The sequence below is a fragment of the Mobula hypostoma genome, chromosome 7 (genome assembly GCF_963921235.1).
Source record: "Mobula hypostoma chromosome 7, sMobHyp1.1, whole genome shotgun sequence".
Lineage (NCBI taxonomy): Eukaryota > Metazoa > Chordata > Chondrichthyes > Myliobatiformes > Myliobatidae > Mobula > Mobula hypostoma.
This window is the reverse complement of record NC_086103.1, coordinates 60016097-60032698: the sequence shown is the minus strand read 5'-3', so window position 1 is coordinate 60032698 and position 16602 is coordinate 60016097. Positions and strand designations below refer to the sequence as shown.

Genomic DNA, 16602 nt, shown 5'->3' with positions numbered 1-16602 from the left:
ATTCTGTGCTCTGCTATTTTATAGTGAGGATAAATTAACTTCTTTTTAGACCTCTAATGCGTTCAAACTTAAATTGGCTTCTATAACACAACTTGATTTGTGTCTTATCAATTCTGTCATAGCCAGGATGGTCTCTTTTGACCTTTAGAGCTCCCCAAGGATCTACTCTTATACTTTTTCCAATCTTTCAACTGCTTCTAGAGATAGGACAGCCACAGAGTCTGTTTTCATATGAAAGCTGATGATATCCATTCCCACTCACAGCTCCTTTACCATTCCCATCTAAATCCCTACCATTACATCTAGTTATATACTTGAAAAACCAAAGCTATTGTCTTTGTGTGCTTTTGTAATTTCTACCATCTAACTACAGTACTTATTACCTCCTATGCTTTATGGACTACAGTAGATAGTGCCTCAGAACATAGATTATAAATCATTAATTCCTATTTGACTCTTTCAAAATATTTCAAGTTGTATCCTTTCCATCTCAATGATCTCTGTCATTAGGATCTTGTCTCCTTATTTCACCAGTGGGACCTGCATCCACGCCTTTGTCACCTCTGCAGTTATCTATGATTTCAGGTAAATGTCTGATCTGCTCTGCATAAAATTTAAATAATTTTACCTTCTCACTTCTTGACCAAAATCAATGGGCGATATGCAGAGCAATTAAAAAGTATCTGGAGCACCTCTGTTGCAAAATGAGTCCAGTAAGATGTAAATATGCAAAGTAATTGAAATATCTGTGAATATTATACTGTAGAGAAACACGTGTCTGATGATTCAAAATACATTTCAGTTGTGAAAACTCAAATAATTTGCCTTAAGCTTCCCCATAATTTCACGTATGTGAATTAAACTTCGTATGCTATCCAAAAGGTGAACTAAGAATTTGTACTACAGTCCAGGTGGCATTCTAGCTTATTAGTATGTCAATATAACTAAAGATATGTCAATGAAGAAATATAATCACATTGTAATCCACAAGTAACATCTGGTCAGCTGTGTCCTTCACCCCGCAATTAATTTAAATAGAATCTTAAAGTTCCACACTCATTGAATTGGAGGTGAGTGCACTGTGTAAAACAGCTTTCTGTTAAAAGTAAAACTGAAATTTTTGGTTAACTAGAACAATTTTAAGTAGCTTTCACAATATCAAGAAGATCTTATCTGAGTCAACAATTATCATTATGGGAAATCCAGAACTAAAATAAAAAGGTAAGACCTATTTACATTACGATACACTTGCCCTATAGTAAAATGTTAATTTGTATATTTTTTTTTGTAGAGTTATCTATTCTGTCAAAGAAGAAAATTATTGGAATGATTCTAGTCCTCAAATTTGTCTGGTGGAGTCTCTTTTAAATGAGGTTTAGTAATGGCTACTAAACCCACAGGACAGTAAGAAGTGAGAAGAGGAGAAGGCCAGTGGTCCCTTGAGGCCACACGACCATTCACAAGGTTGATGGCTAATCTGATATTTCTTAGTCTACCTCCCTGCCCTTCCCTCGAAACTCCTGAATCCCATGCTGATTAGAAATCTATTTCTGTCAACCTTAAATGAGTATTAGGATTATATTCCCACATCTCTCTTCGACAGTGTGACTCACGGACCTCTGGTTTCCTTCCTTGTCTGAGTTTTAAATAGGCACCCCTTTACAATCCCATTCAGCAGCATCGTAGGGGGTACTCCTTTACTGCCAAATTATGTGGTGTTTATGTATTGATTCCTTGGTGACTGTGCATTCCGGATGTTCTTATTGCCATAATAGCAATTGCTCCCCAGGGAAATTAAACAGGAAAACAGCTACTCATCCGTTGATTTCCTTGGGAAGCTACATGTATCTATTTTCCTGTTTAATTTCCCTGTGATTTAGGATCTTGTCTATCTGAGGGACTTGTATTATTTGGCCTTTGAGGACACTGTTCCATGTGTAGATCTTCATAGTACATGAGTTTCTTAACTTCTCCTGAGCTTTGCTTGGACTATATAATTTCCCTGTTTTCTAGGAAGTTTCTTTAAGTTATAGAGTCATACAGTATTGTAATAGGCTCTTTGGCCCATCCTGTTCATGCCAACCACAAAATACCCATCTATCCTGATCCCATTTACCAGCAACTGATCCATATCCTTTTTGGAGCGTTCAAGTGTTCATCTTGATACAAATTAAATATTGTATGAGACGCTGCCTCCATCACCAGTGTATTCCAGTCTTCTCTGTGTGAAAAAGAAATCTTCCTTGTTTCTCTTCTAAATGTCTTATTCCTTATCCTAAATCCATGCTCCTTGGTTATAGACATCTTTGCTACAGGGAAACACTTACTACAATATATCCTATCTATGCTTCTCATAAGTTTGTAAATCCCTCTTGGTCTTTTCCACTGTTAGGAAATTAAGACCAACCTACCCCATCACTCCTTATTACTGAGGCACTCTTGCTGAATCTCCCAGCACTGTCCTCTTGCACTTTTATATGTTACTTAAACTTTGAAAAAATATTATCTTAGAGAGTGAATTTTCAAATAATTGTCCAAATTTATCCATATGGCAATACTATAACTAAATTGTAGTAGACCCTGATTTTCCTGAATGGTCATTCAAAGTCAGAAGGATGCCTTGGCTGTCCCTTCATTCATACCGGTATCTATCACGCATTTTAAACATTTGTACTAAATCTGAAAACTACATTTCAACAGTTACCTCTCCACCATGTCAATAGATTTTGAACATTTTAGGAAGTACAATGTAAAAAGTTGATATGTAGATCCTGAAGTTGAAGACTGATAATGTCTGTTGATGATTAAGCCTCATAAACTCTATATTCTGTATGTCTAATATCTCTATTCCCCTCTCCTATATTTAGATATCACTCTGAAAGTACCCTACGATATTCTGAGAAGGCTGGAATCTGAGAAACTTTTTCTCCCTGGATATTTACAATTAAGAGAAGTTTCTTTACGTGAAGATTTAAGAATCTTCCAAATTCTTCACTCCAGAAGGTTGGAGGCCCCAATGTACTCAAGTCAGAATTCCTGGTTTGTTTTTGGAAGCCGAAGGCATTGGGATATTTGGAGATAAGGGAAGAAAATGTGGTGGTACTGTTGAATGGCAGAGGGTGTGGTGTGTAGGAGTTGTTGTGTGCTTGAGGTCCCATTCTTTCTTTTGCCTCAGCCTTCTTGCATCGTAACAATAATTATGTTTAAAATAAGATGAAAGAAGCTGCAATGTAACTAAACAATTGTAGGCGACATAATAATAATAATAATAATAATCTTAAGTACTTTATTGATCCCGAGTGGGAAATTCTTTCATTACAGAAGCAACATTTAAAAACACACTTAGATGTGTGCAGACTTAACTAATAATAAAGTACAGAATAATAACAATAATGATGTACCAATGTGCAATAATAATGTACGAAATAATAAAGCCGAGACTATTGTATTATGATGTGTGTTCTCTTGACACACAGAGATGAACTGTTGTGTATGCTTATTGCATTTGGTAGGAAGGATTTTCTGTAATGATCCTTGTGAAAGCAGAGCTGAATAAGTCTGTTTGCTGCGAATTCAGTAGGTCATGGAGAGGATGGGCCAGATTGTCTATAATGGATAACAGTTTGTTTAGTGACCTCATCTCCATTACTAACTCAAAAGAGCTTGAAGGGCACTGTGGTACTTGCAGTTGATGCTGTTGTCTTGCAACTCCAGGGACTTTGGTTTGTACTTGATCTGAAGTGCTGTCTGTATTGATTTTTGTGCATTCTGCTGTGACTCTGGTTTCCTCTTGCATCCCAGCAATTAGCTGCTAGGTTAATTGGCTGCTGCAAAAGGCCGTTGGCTTAGGTAAATGGCGACAATGGGCTTGTGAGAGAGTAAGTTGCAGGACTATACAGAGAAAGGGAAGCGCAATTCCGGTGACAGCATTGCTTTGCTGCAATAGACCTAATGGGCTGAATGGCTTCCCTCTATGCAATAATAAGTAAGCCAGTGAGTTTCAAACTGAACAAACACATGGCTTTCAGTGAAAACGTTAACTCCAGCAAGGAACCAGTCTGAAAGGAGGGCAGCAGAATGATGTAGCTGGGAATTGCTACTTCCCAGCTGCAATACCCTGAGCAACACACATAAAAGTTACTGGTGAACGCAGCAGGCCAGGCAGCATCTCTAGGAAGAGGTACAGTTGACGTTTCAGGCCGAGACCCTTCATCAGGACTAACTGAAGGAAGAGTGAGTAAGGGATTTGAAAGTTGGAGGGGGAGGGGGAGATCCAAAATGATAGGAGAAGACAGGAGGAGGAGGGATGGAGCCAAGAGCTGGACAGGTGATAGGCAAAGGGGATATGAGAGGATCATGGGACAGGAGGTCCGGGAAGAAAGACAAGGGGGGGGTGCGCGGGGGAACCAGAGGATGGGCAAGGGGTATATTCAGAGGGACAGAGGGAGAAAAAGGAGAATGAGAGAAAGAATGTGTGTATAAAAATAAGTAACAGATGGGGTACGAGGGGGAGGTGGGGCATCAGCGGAAGTTAGAGAAGTCGATGTTCATGCCATCAGGTTGGAGGCTACCCAGCCGGAATATAAGGTGTTGTTCCTCCAACCTGAGTGTGGCTTCATCTTTACAGTAGAGGAAGCCGTGGATTGACATGTCAGAATGGGAATGGGATGTGGAATTAAAATGTGTGGCCACTTGGAGATCCTGCTTTCTCTGGTGGACAGAGAATAGGTGTTCAGCAAAGCGGTCTCCCAGTCTGCGTTGGGTCTCGCCAATATATAAAATGCCACATCGGGAGCACCGGACGAAGCATATCACCCCAGCCGACTCACAGGTGAAGTGTTGCCTCACCTGCAAGGACTGTTTGGGGCCCTGAATGGTGGTAAGGGAGGAAGTGTAAGGGCATGTGTAGCACTTGTTCCACTTACACGGATAAGTGCAGGAGGGAGATCAGTGGGGAGGGATGGGGGGGACGAATGGACAAGGGAGTCGTGTAGGGAGCGATCCCTGCGGAATGCAGAGAGATGGGGGGGGAGGGAAAGATTGTGCTTAGTGGTGGGATCCCGTTGGAGGTGGCGGAAGTTACGGAGAATAATATGTTGGACCCGGAGGCTGTTGGGGTGGTAGGTGAGGACCAGGGGAACCCTATTCCTAGTGGGGTGGCGGGAGGATGGAGTGAGAGCAGATGTACGTGAAATGGGGGAGATGCGTTTAAGAGCAGAGTTGATAGTGGAGGAAGGGAAGCCCCTTTCTTTAAAAAAGGAAGACATCTCCCTCATCCTAGATTGAAAAGCCTCATCCTGAGATAACCTGAATCCATTCCTGGTCCCTGGCACTGAGTGTTTCAGCTTCATTCCGCATCCCAAAGACATGGGTTGGTGTGTTAAGTGGCCACTGAAAGTTACTCTTAGTATGGGGAGACTAAAATAGATCACTGTCGATGTGTGCCTGAATGCCAGGGTGGACTTGGTGGGCTAAAGGTCCCATATCCATGTTGTATGTTCTGTAGAGCCATTGATTCCATCAGGCGTGGACTGCCTCGTTGTAAGGGCTGTCTGATTAATCCTGTTGTCTGTTTCTTTCTCAAGGGTATGAAACGTTTTCTCCCCTGAGTATCTGTCCAGTTTCCTTTTAAAAATCTGCTTCCAACAAGTTTTCTGCCAGAGAATTCCAGATAAGTTCATTCACTGCAAGTGAAAATAAATACCACTGAACAAAGCAACTCGATGTTGCTCCTCCTTCAATGGCTAGTGGAGGCCAAACAGTTTTGAAAACAGCCCTAGAAATGATTAATTATGATGAAATTAACCAGGAATTTTAAAATGTTTTTGACTAAGCAGTAAGCTATTTTCTGAGCTGTACTGTTTGCCAAATACTGATGTCACTGCACATAGTCCTAGCTTGGAAGCTTTGCGTGCTTAAACATAGTAAGGACCATTTGTATAAAAATGATTTATAATAGAGACATTATTACTCTAGTAGTCAGAGTTTTAGGAAAGTAGAGTATAATCTTATCATTGTGAATTTTAAATACTTGATGAACATTTTGGCAATCAAGATTCAAGATTGCTTAATGTAATTTCCACTACACAAGTACAAAGGAGAATGAAATAATTGATACTCTGGAACTGAAGCAGCACAAGAAACACAATAATAAAAAACAATAAATATAAGTACATAAGATAGCTTATACAACATAGATTGATTGAATGTCCTTAAAGCAATACTAGGCACAGGAGTTTCTGTACATAAGGAAATGATAAATTAGCGGTGGTAGGGGTGTGGAGGTGTTGATCAGCCTTACTGCTTGGAGAAAGTAGCTGTTTTTGAGTCTCGAGGTCCTGGCATGGATACCAAGTAACCTCCTCCTTGATGTGCCTGGTCTTCTTCCAGCACCTTTCTGTACATATGTTCTTGATGGCATGTAGGCTGGTGCTGGTGATGTATTGGACAGTTTTGACTGCCCGTTGTAAAGCCCTTCTGTCCGTCACAGTGCAGTTTCTGTACTATCTAGTGATGCAGCAGGTTAGGATGCTCTCTACTGCACATACGTAGAAGGTTGTGAGTATTGCTGTGCGCAGTCCAGCTCCCTTCAGCCCCCTCAAAAAATATAGGCATTGGTGAGATTTCGAGAGAATGTGGGATGTGCTGTGACAAATGTTTAGTCAGTTCATTATCTGTGTTATTGAATTTAATTTAAAATGGTTAAATAAATTTGACCTATTTTTCAAAATATTCTGGCGTGACAATTATTATTCATTGTCTAAGTAAATCTATTATCGAAGTATGTATATGTCACCATATACTATCTTCAGATTCATTTTCTTGCAGGCATTTACAGGAAAATAAAGAAATATAATAGAATTTATGAAATCTATACATAAACAAAACACTTGATTATTGTAGAAGAATATCTTACAGTTATGAAAAGCATTAACCAAAGAAGAAGAACGCTTTCATTTGTGGAGAAAAGCAAAACTGGAAATCATCAAACTGAAACAGTCAGCAATAATTCTAAATGGGGAATTCAGCAGAAAATTATTTCTCTAGAGAGGGTAGTGCAAACGTGGAGGTCTCTAGCACAGGGAAATTTGAGGCAAATAATGAATTGCAATAATGGGGAAGATAGGTATACAGACAAGACAGAATGGAGCGGTGGGTTATGTTGATCCTGCTTAGATGAAGAATGGTAGGAGATGATTCTGGTACAGCTGACTGTGCTGAAAGGTCTCTCACTCTCTCTCTCTGCCGAATGTTCTAATCATTAAAATACATGATTAATGAAACAGTGAAACCGTATATAGATTTTAAAAGTCCTTAGTAATTCTATAAAAAAAAAGGATTAATGGTGTAGTCTACTCACCTCATTGTGTTTCAGATCTGTGCTGCTGTGTATTGATGTGGGAGTAGGGTACCTGCACTCTCTCCACCATAGTAAATACTGGAGTGGTAAATTTAAGAGATTAACAGGTTTGACTCCTTAACTGATGGGAAAATTAAAATATCTCACCAATCTAGCCTGATAAATCAGAACTTTAGTTTAAATATTTTGTGGGGCTGGTATTGAATCTAGTGGTTATATTACCTTTCAGTTTTGGCTGGCTGCTGGCGCAGTGAGATCGGCGCCGGACTCCGGAACGAAGGTCCCAGAGTTCGAATCCAGGTCGGACCACCCCTGAGCACGCTTTCCATCCATGCCGGGTTGAGTGTCGAGCTAGCCACTCGGCCTCATAAAAAAAATACAAGGGTCGAGTCAGGAACGTTCATAATGTGACCCGGTTAATTTTGACACCATGTGCTAGACAAGAATGGCTGAATGTCTGGTACGACATGCTTAAAAAAAACCTTTCAGTTTGATCCTCAACAACAATTATTGAACATAGTACATCCCTGATCATTTCTAGCTTCGTAGTACAATTCCCTAATGTATTCCATCCATCTACTTTCCACCTTGTCATTCTCAAAGAGTATGTTCCCATCCTTGTCTTGAATAATGCCAATCCTTGATTGTTTCTTGTTCCTGTTGGTCATCTCTGCAATCTCTCTGTACATATCCCTTGAATGATGCAACATGACCATGGTCTCTATCTTTTCACACCATTTGATAAACCATTGTTCTTTAGCTTTTGCACATTCTGCTCTTATTTGTTGGTCCAATTCCTTGTACTTAGATGTGTCCTTCTTGTGCTTCCTTCCCTCTTCCATGAGCTTCAGGACGTGATCCGTCATGCAGGCTTGTTTAGCTACGCGCCTGCTTTTGGGGAGACATTCTTCAGCTGCCATTTGCATACAGTCCTTCAGGTTTGACCACATGTTATCTGGCGTCTGCTCCATGTCTTCTACTCTCAGTCCTTTAAACCTATTTTGTACCGCTGCAGAAAATCTTTCACTATACTCGCTCTTCTTCAGTAAGTCCATATCCAGCCTGGCTTTCTTGGTTGCAGCCTTAATCTTTGTCTTTAGTGCAATCTTCACCCTAACAACCACGGGGTTGTGATCCGAGCCTATATCGGCACCTGGATAAGTCTTGGCCATCCTAATACTTCTCCTGAAGCGTTTCCTCACTGCAATATAGTCAATTTGTCTCCTTCTAGTATCCCCAGGCTTCTTCCAAGTGTATAATTTTCATTTGGGTAATTTAGACCATGTGTTTGCTACCATCAGCTCATACTGTTCACAAAATTGTATAAATCTTCCCCTCTTTCATTTCTCTCATCTAAGCCATACTGACCAAGATATCCTTGTATTTCACGTTGCCTACTCCAGCATTCAGATCTCCCACAACGAAAAGTACATCAGAGCTCTTTTCATTTTTTAAAGCAGATTCTACGTCCTCATAATACCGTTCCACCTCTTCATCCTCATGCTCACCTGTTGGTGCATACACTTGGACTATCGTAACATCGAAAGGCTTTCCTTTTAATTTTACCATTATGACTCTGTCAGATATGGGCCAACACCCATCCATTGCATTGTAGATTTTCTTCTTCATAATATTTCCAACGCCATTGGCATGGCTCTCTCCTCCAGAGTATATCATCGCAAAATCATTCTTGTCAACTGATGATTCAGTTTTGTTAGCTGAGACTAAGGACGAGTTACTCAGAATAGTAGATAAGATAAATGCTGAAGGTGAACGATTTGGAATGAAAATAGATGCTGCAAAGACGAAGATGATGGTAGTGTCACGAAAAAAGAAGTCCCAAAAATCAGTATCAAAATTAACGATGCAGGCATAGAGCAAGTCAAGAAGTTTGTGTATTTGGGACAGATGGTCACAGAGGATGGGAAATGTGATACAGAAATTAGACGAAGAATTGAGATTGCAAGATCAACGTTCTGGAGCCTGAGTGACATGCTGTGGCAAGAGGTTGGACTTTGGGCTGCATTGTAGAATTGGAAATGCTATGTCTGGAGCAGTCTGTTGTATGGAGTCGAATCATGGACCTTATGCAAGGAAGCACAATGATGACTGGCAGCATTTGAAATGTGGTGTTTAAGGAGAATGCAGAAAATTAGATGGGTGATGAAGGTCAGCAATATGGAAGTGTTGAAGAGAGTGAGGAGAGAAAAGGAGTTGCTGAATAATGTGCAGAAAAGGAAGCTGGAATATGCCGGGCACTTGTTAAGAGATGGTGGACTGCAGAAATTGTTATTGGAAGGGATGATAGAAGGAAAGAGGGAAAGAAGAAGGCAGCGAACCACTTGGTACGATAATGTGAGGCAATAGACTGGGTTGAGTTATGCTGAAGCCAGAAAAATATCGAAGAAGATGGAGGTGCATAGCCGCCAACCCGGGATTCAGGACGGCACCCACTGACTGACTGACCGACATCCCTGAATCAGAATCAGGTTTATTATCACTGGCATGTAGGGAAATTTGTTGTTATGTAGCAGTGGTACATTACAATATATTATAATAAAAACTGTATATTATGTTAAGATATATATACACACACATATAATATTTAATCTCAAATTAAATGTTGTACAAAAAAGAGGAAGAGAGTGGTGAGGTAGCATTCATGGGTTCAATGTCCATTTAGCAATTGGATTGCAGAGGGGAAGAAGCTGTTCCTGAACACTGAGTGTGTGCCTTCAGGCTTCTGTACCTCCTTCCTGATGGTAGCAATGAGAAGTGGGAATGTTCTGGGTGATGGGGACCCTTAATGATGGATGCTGCCTTTTTGAGGCAGCGCTCCTTGAAGATGTCCTGGATGCCTACGGAGGTTGGTGTCCATGATGGAGCTGATTGGGTGTACAATTTACTGCAGCTTATTTTGATCCTGTGCAGTGCCCCAACCCGGCCCCCTCCCATATCAGCTGCTGATGCAACCAGTTAGAATGCTCTCCACAGTCCTTCTGTAGAAATTCGTAAGTGTCTATAGTGACATTCTGAATCTCCCCAAACTCCTAATGAAATATAGTTGCTGCCATGCCTTCTTTGTAGCTGCATTGATATGTTGGGCCCAGGATGGATCCCCAGGAACTTGAAATTGCTCACCCTTTCTACTTCTGATCCCTCTATAAGGACTAGTGTGTGTTCCTTCATCTTGCCCTTTCTGAAGTCTGCAAACAGTTCTCAGTTTTTCCTGACACTGAGTGCAAGGTTGTTGCTGTGACACCACTCAACTGGCTGATGTTTCTCGCTCCTCTATGCCTTCTCTTCACCATCTGAATTTCTGCCAACAATAGTTGTGTCGTCAGCAGATTTACAGATGGCATTTGAGCTGTGCCTAGCCTCACAGTCATGGATGTAGAGAGAGTCAGGAGTTGATGCTAGCCATAACCACCCTCTCAAAGCACTTCATCACCATAGAATACCAAAGGAAATACAAAACCTGCAGGAGGATTGAAGAGCCCATTTCTGACAACTCTGCAGGAATTTGAACGATAATAGGCAAATTTCATGTGAATTAATTAATCCAAAGTATATATAGTACCAGTAGAACTGATCAAATGATAAAGTTGAAAGGACGATGATAATAGAAGCTGGTTAAATTTAGTGTTAGGATCTTGAACAAAGACAGGTAACAGTCACCAGTGCTGCTGTGTTTGGATTGCATGTGAAACATTTAAGTTTAGACAGAGAAAGTGATAATGTATCCACAATTATAGCTTCAGATTAGTAAGAAGATATTTTGGCTTTGTGTTAATATTACACAGAGATCAGTTGAACTGGATATGATATGTCCGAGTAAACCAAAACCATTTCCCACTGCATTGGTTAAAGCGTAAGGGTCTTGCCACCAGATTTTGTAATGCAGCTGTTATCCATTAATGATAGATATGTAATGTAAAGCAAAGACCAAGGAGGTAATGACAAAAAAAGTAATGGATGAGAACAGAAATAACAATTTACTGTTGTATTTGAAAGAATTACTGATTAATTGGGTGGTGAGTGAGGAGATATGTCTCTACCAAAGGAGGTGTAAGGCACTCCTTCCCTCCCCTAGCCTACAGGTCACCCTTGGGCAAGCTGTAGCACCTGCTTAGCCTCCCCGATCAGGGTCACGTGAAGCCATCGGAGCAGGTGGTGGATGGCCATAAAAGCCCTGGTTATGTGACCACTGACGCCAGGCAGACAACCTCTGAAAAGTATTGATAATGGCTGGGGTCAGCCATCTTTTAGACTCTGCTCAGAAGAAGGCAACGGCAAACCACTTCTGTAGAAAAATTTGCTTAGAACTATCATGGTCATGGAAAGACATTATATCATACATTATATGATATGGCACTTAACAAACAAACTGACGAATGGATTAAGCGTACCTGTGCTGGAGGGACGTCAAGCTGTAAGGCTCAGAAATATAGCCACACCACCTGGACTTCTATTAGAATAAAAAGAGAATGAAAAATTGATAGTCACTATTCTAATACCTGTGAATTTGAGAAAAAATATGCCTGAGAGCAGCACTTGATGAAGTATGATAACTCCATGGAAGTAAACACAGAGATTCTGGTATGAGTGGTGTGATATTATTAGAGATGTGTCTGAAGAGAGATCACCTGAAGAAGAATTTGTGACATAGGAGAAAGATAGATAAGCATACAAGATCCTTCAGAGAAGGAGGTCAGAAGTTGAGTGAGCGTGTGCCCAAGAGGTGACAAGTAGGTTCGATAGTGTGGAGCAAATGGCTATTGCATGATTGACCATAAGTACATTGAAAAGTAATAATACCGGATATGAAGTTGGAATATAAATGAAGAATGTATCTACTAGGATATTAAAAGCATTGTATGAGATCTTTACAAACCTGGAAATTTACAGTGTTGGCTGCTTGAGTGCTTGCCTGCAAGAGTTGTGCACATTCCTACTTGTTGGGGAAGTAAGTAAAGCAAGTATTGCAGTACAGTGAGGTAGAAGAAAATATTGGATGGATTAGAGACAGAAACACGAACAGTCATTGATCAGCACTTACCATGCAGGATACAGTGGAGACTGTAATGTTGTTTTTGTTGAGTGATGGGAGCATTTCCTATCCTTAGTGGCAATCATTTTCCGAAATAGAATCGGATTTGTTTAGATGCTACAAGTGGTTTAGTCAGATGAATGGTTGGAGTGTTGTTAGATTGCATAGGCAAGCTGGTAATTAGAGAGCTTGAGCATAGATTCTGCATATGCTGGAAATCTAGAGCAACACACACACAATGCTGGAGAAACTCAGCAACTCCAGCAGCATCAATTAAGGGGAATAAACAGTCAATGTTTTGGGCCAAGACCCTTTATTAAGACTAGAAAAGAAGGGGGCAGAAGCCAATTTATGAAGGTGGGTGGAGGGGAAGGAATACAAGCTGGAAGGTGATAAGTGAGACCAGGTGAGAGGAAGGTGGGGGTGGGGGTGGGGGTGGGGGTGGGGGAGGGGGAGGGGAAATTGGTTAGCTTGATTTGGGATGGGGGAGGGGAAATTGATTAGCTTGATTTGGGGTGAGATTGTGGAAAGGCTATTTCAATTAAATTGGATTTTGAATGGTCCTTCTTGGGTGGCAGAGACTCTGCAGGTCATGGAAAAGGACTTGATGTCAATGAGACCAGCTGCTTACTGTCAAAGCGCTTGTAGAAGGCTCAGATTAAGCTGTAAGCCTTGAGGGAAGACTGTGCTGCTAAAAAGTATATGTGATTTAAATGGTCTGAAAATTACAAGCATGATTTATCTCAATTTACTTAATTTCCTGTGAGTGGTTCTCTCTGGCAAAGACTGCACTGATTGCCGATGCTAATTGTCCTTGAGATGGAGATGCTCAGCTGCCTCCTTGAACTCCTACTTTCTATCTGGTGGAGTGCTCAAGTGAAGTGTTGGAATGATTGACTTCCAACAATGTCCTTTATGCAAGGTATGAATCAAAGAACAGGAGTACTTACTCCTTAGTGTCCATTAATTTCTGATTTGTCAATTCCTCTTGAAGCCAGAATCAGAATCAGGTTTATTATCATCGGCATGTGACGTGAAATTTGTTAACTTAGCAGCAGCAGTTCAATGTAATACATAATCTAGCAGAGAGGAAAAAAATAAATAAAACAATAATAAATAAACAAGTAAATCAATTGCGTATGTTGAATAGATTATTAAAAAAATGCAAAAACAGAAATACTGTATATTAAAAAAAGTGAGGTAGTGTCCAAAGCTTCAAAGTCCATTCAGGAATCGGATGGCAGAGGGGAAGAAGCTGTTCCTGAATCGCTGAGTGTGTGCCTTCAGGCTTCTGTATCTCCTACCTGATGGTAACAGTGAGAAAAGGGCATGCCCTGGGTGCTGGAGGTCTTTAATAATGGACGCTGCCTTTCTGAGACATATATGGTCTCTTGGGGATGGACAACAAACCGTGACTCTCACCACTTCCTGTGAACATGCAATAACAAAGGGTGATACTTGTTATCACTGTAAATGAATTTTCATAAATTCAAATAAATTAAGATGTCAATCTTCTTAATTAAATTTGGCAATGAGATGTCTCCAAGCGATCACTGTATATTTAGGGCAGACCAGAACTGAATAGAAAGTAATATATATGATCTGAGTTACAATTTTTGTGTTTTAATTTTTAGTTTAGTTCAAGTGTGATAACTTTTGGCTTTTATTCATCATCATCATCAGGTGCCATGCCCAGTTTGAGCTTTGACTGCCATGGCCCACACATTCCTGTTTCGGGTCAAGTGGATCAATTCGCTGGTATTCATTTCCAGTTCTCTGGCTGCTGTCTCCATCATCATTTGTCTTTGCCTTCCTTTTGCTTTCTTCCCTTCAATCTTTCCCATAATTACCGTGCATTCTAACCCCTCTTTCCTAATCACATGTCCAATGAAGTCACGTTGCCTTTTCATGATCTCATACATTATTTCTCTTTTTGTGTTTGCTCTGTCATGACATCCTCATTAGATATTTGTTTCGTCCATAATATTCTTTGCATCCTCCTCAAAAATCACATCTCTGCTGCTACAATTCCTTTCCTTGTGTTACTAGATATTGTCCAACATTCTGAGCCATATAACATGACTGGATAAATGTAATATTTCAGTACTCTGAGGCGGGTTGTCATGTCTAGTTTAGTATTGGTCAGTATACCCTCCATTCTCTTAAAGGTGTCTTTTGCCAACTCCGTTCTTCTTTTGATGTCCATGTTGCACCTGCCATCTGATGTCACCCAGCTTCCTAAGTAGCAAAAGTTCTGTACTTGTTTTATGTCTTCCCCATTTATTCTCAGCCTGCAGATAGGATTCTCCTTTTTGGATATCACCATACATTCTGTCTTTTTGCAATTGATAGACCCATTTTTGCACTTTCTTCAACAACTATATCAATTAAGTTACTTGCAATTAACAGCGTCATCTGTATTTCTAAAATTATTGATGTTTTTCATTATTGATGACTTTTATTACTGTGGCAAAATATTGAATACTAATATTTTTTGTTATTTTTTATTCAATAAGATGCACCAACTTCTGGTATCCAAATACAACTACTTTGAAATAACAACATGCAACATTAGATTTGTATTAAGTTATTAAAAAATATTTAATTCATTGCTTCTGTTCTGACATTTATAGAAATGCTGTATGACTATTTAGTTTTGGTCAATTTTCAGAGAAAATATGCAATAGTATTAAAGCAACAAATCAAATGCCACCAACAGAAGCTATAACTAAGTTGAAAGCCAAACATTAAGAAGTGAATGTTGCTGATGAATTTGTTTGGATGATGATATAGGTAGGGACCATATTGAATTAAGTGGATAGACTCAGTGAGATGTTTTGGAAAGTATTTCTTGCAGCAAAATGAGCTGCATAAGCACTGGCTTTAGAAATGATTTCTAACACATTGCAGGGAAAGCCAGAGATAAAAATAGCATTGATGATAGTCCTGAAATATATGGTCTGGTAAGTGTCCTGTTTATGTCACGAGGTTAAGACGACGGAAATGGAAGGAATACTGATTTAGAGAAACACATATGCACAAGTGTGTGTTTGACATGATGATGAAAGCTTGCCTTAACTGCTTTTAAGGAGGTTGTGAATTTTATCATTAATGCTAGTGCTTCATCCAACAATGCCTGGGAGTTGAAGTGACTGCTTTGTGTAAATATATTGCACCAAACCTAATTCTGTCACTCACAATGCCTCCGATTTCTTTGACTGATATTTACAATACTAGAGTCTACTTGCAATGTTTCTGCTTGTTAATAGCCTCATTAGAATAAACAGCTTGACTGTGATGATGAAGAGGATGATTTTCAGGTTGTATATTATATACATACTCTAATATTAAATGATCGGACTTTGAAAGTTTGCTTTCTTTCACGAGGCCAATGTTCCATTTGTTCATTATCCTGTTTGTGCCGTGTATTTCTCATTGGTTAGCATTTCACACAGACAACTGGGATTTCAGCAATGTGCGTTCACATTTTGAAAGCCATGTACACCATTCTGACCGGAAAACATGACCTCTACATGACAGTGAAAAATAAATCCAATTATAAGTCTTTCATGTAAATTAAAACTGTGATATTCAAGCACCTATCCCAAGGACATGTATACAGAAAGGTGGCGGAAAAGGGCCAGTAACATCATGAAGGACACCACCCACACTGCTTATGGACTGTTGGACCCATTCCCATGTGGAAGGAGGCCGCATAGCATCCATCCATGCCTGGACCACCAGACTCAAAAGCTGTTACCTTCTCCAAGCAGTAAGGCTGATCAACACCTCCACCCACTAACCCATCACCGCTTTATTATTTCCTGCTAATCACCTTATGTACAGCTAAGCGCCACTTTATGGACTTACAATCAATCTATGTATATAAGCTATTCTATGTGTTTATGTTTATCATATTTCTTTTTTAATAATTATTATTGTGTTCTTCATCTTTAGTTTTATTTGTGCTGTATCAGATCCAGAGTAACATTATTTGTTCTCCTTTACACTTGTGTACAGGAAATTACATTAAGCAATCTTGAATCTTTAAAGAATTTACAAATATATTTAAAACAATAACTTCACATAACTCTTAAATATCTCATCCAAAAATAATAGGTATAGAATTTTGTGTTTGATTTTAAGAAGCATTTTCAAAATTGTGCATTATGCAATTATTATTTATCATCAG

The 16602-nt window shown here is 39.7% G+C and overlaps 1 long non-coding RNA gene across 1 annotated transcript in view; it reads right to left on the bottom strand.

The window, feature by feature from the left end:
* The window catches only part of LOC134349343 (uncharacterized), a 41688-nt gene extending 28227 nt beyond the window's left edge, over nt 1–13461 (bottom strand). Inside the window, exons 1-4 of the long non-coding RNA XR_010018650.1 lie at nt 13361–13461; nt 11770–11828; nt 7583–7724; nt 7361–7438 (exon numbers count right to left, since the gene is read on the bottom strand). This is a non-coding gene — a long non-coding RNA (uncharacterized LOC134349343). The remainder of the gene's footprint in view (nt 1–7360; nt 7439–7582; nt 7725–11769; nt 11829–13360) is intronic.
* Between the last annotated feature and the right edge of the window lie 3141 nt (nt 13462–16602).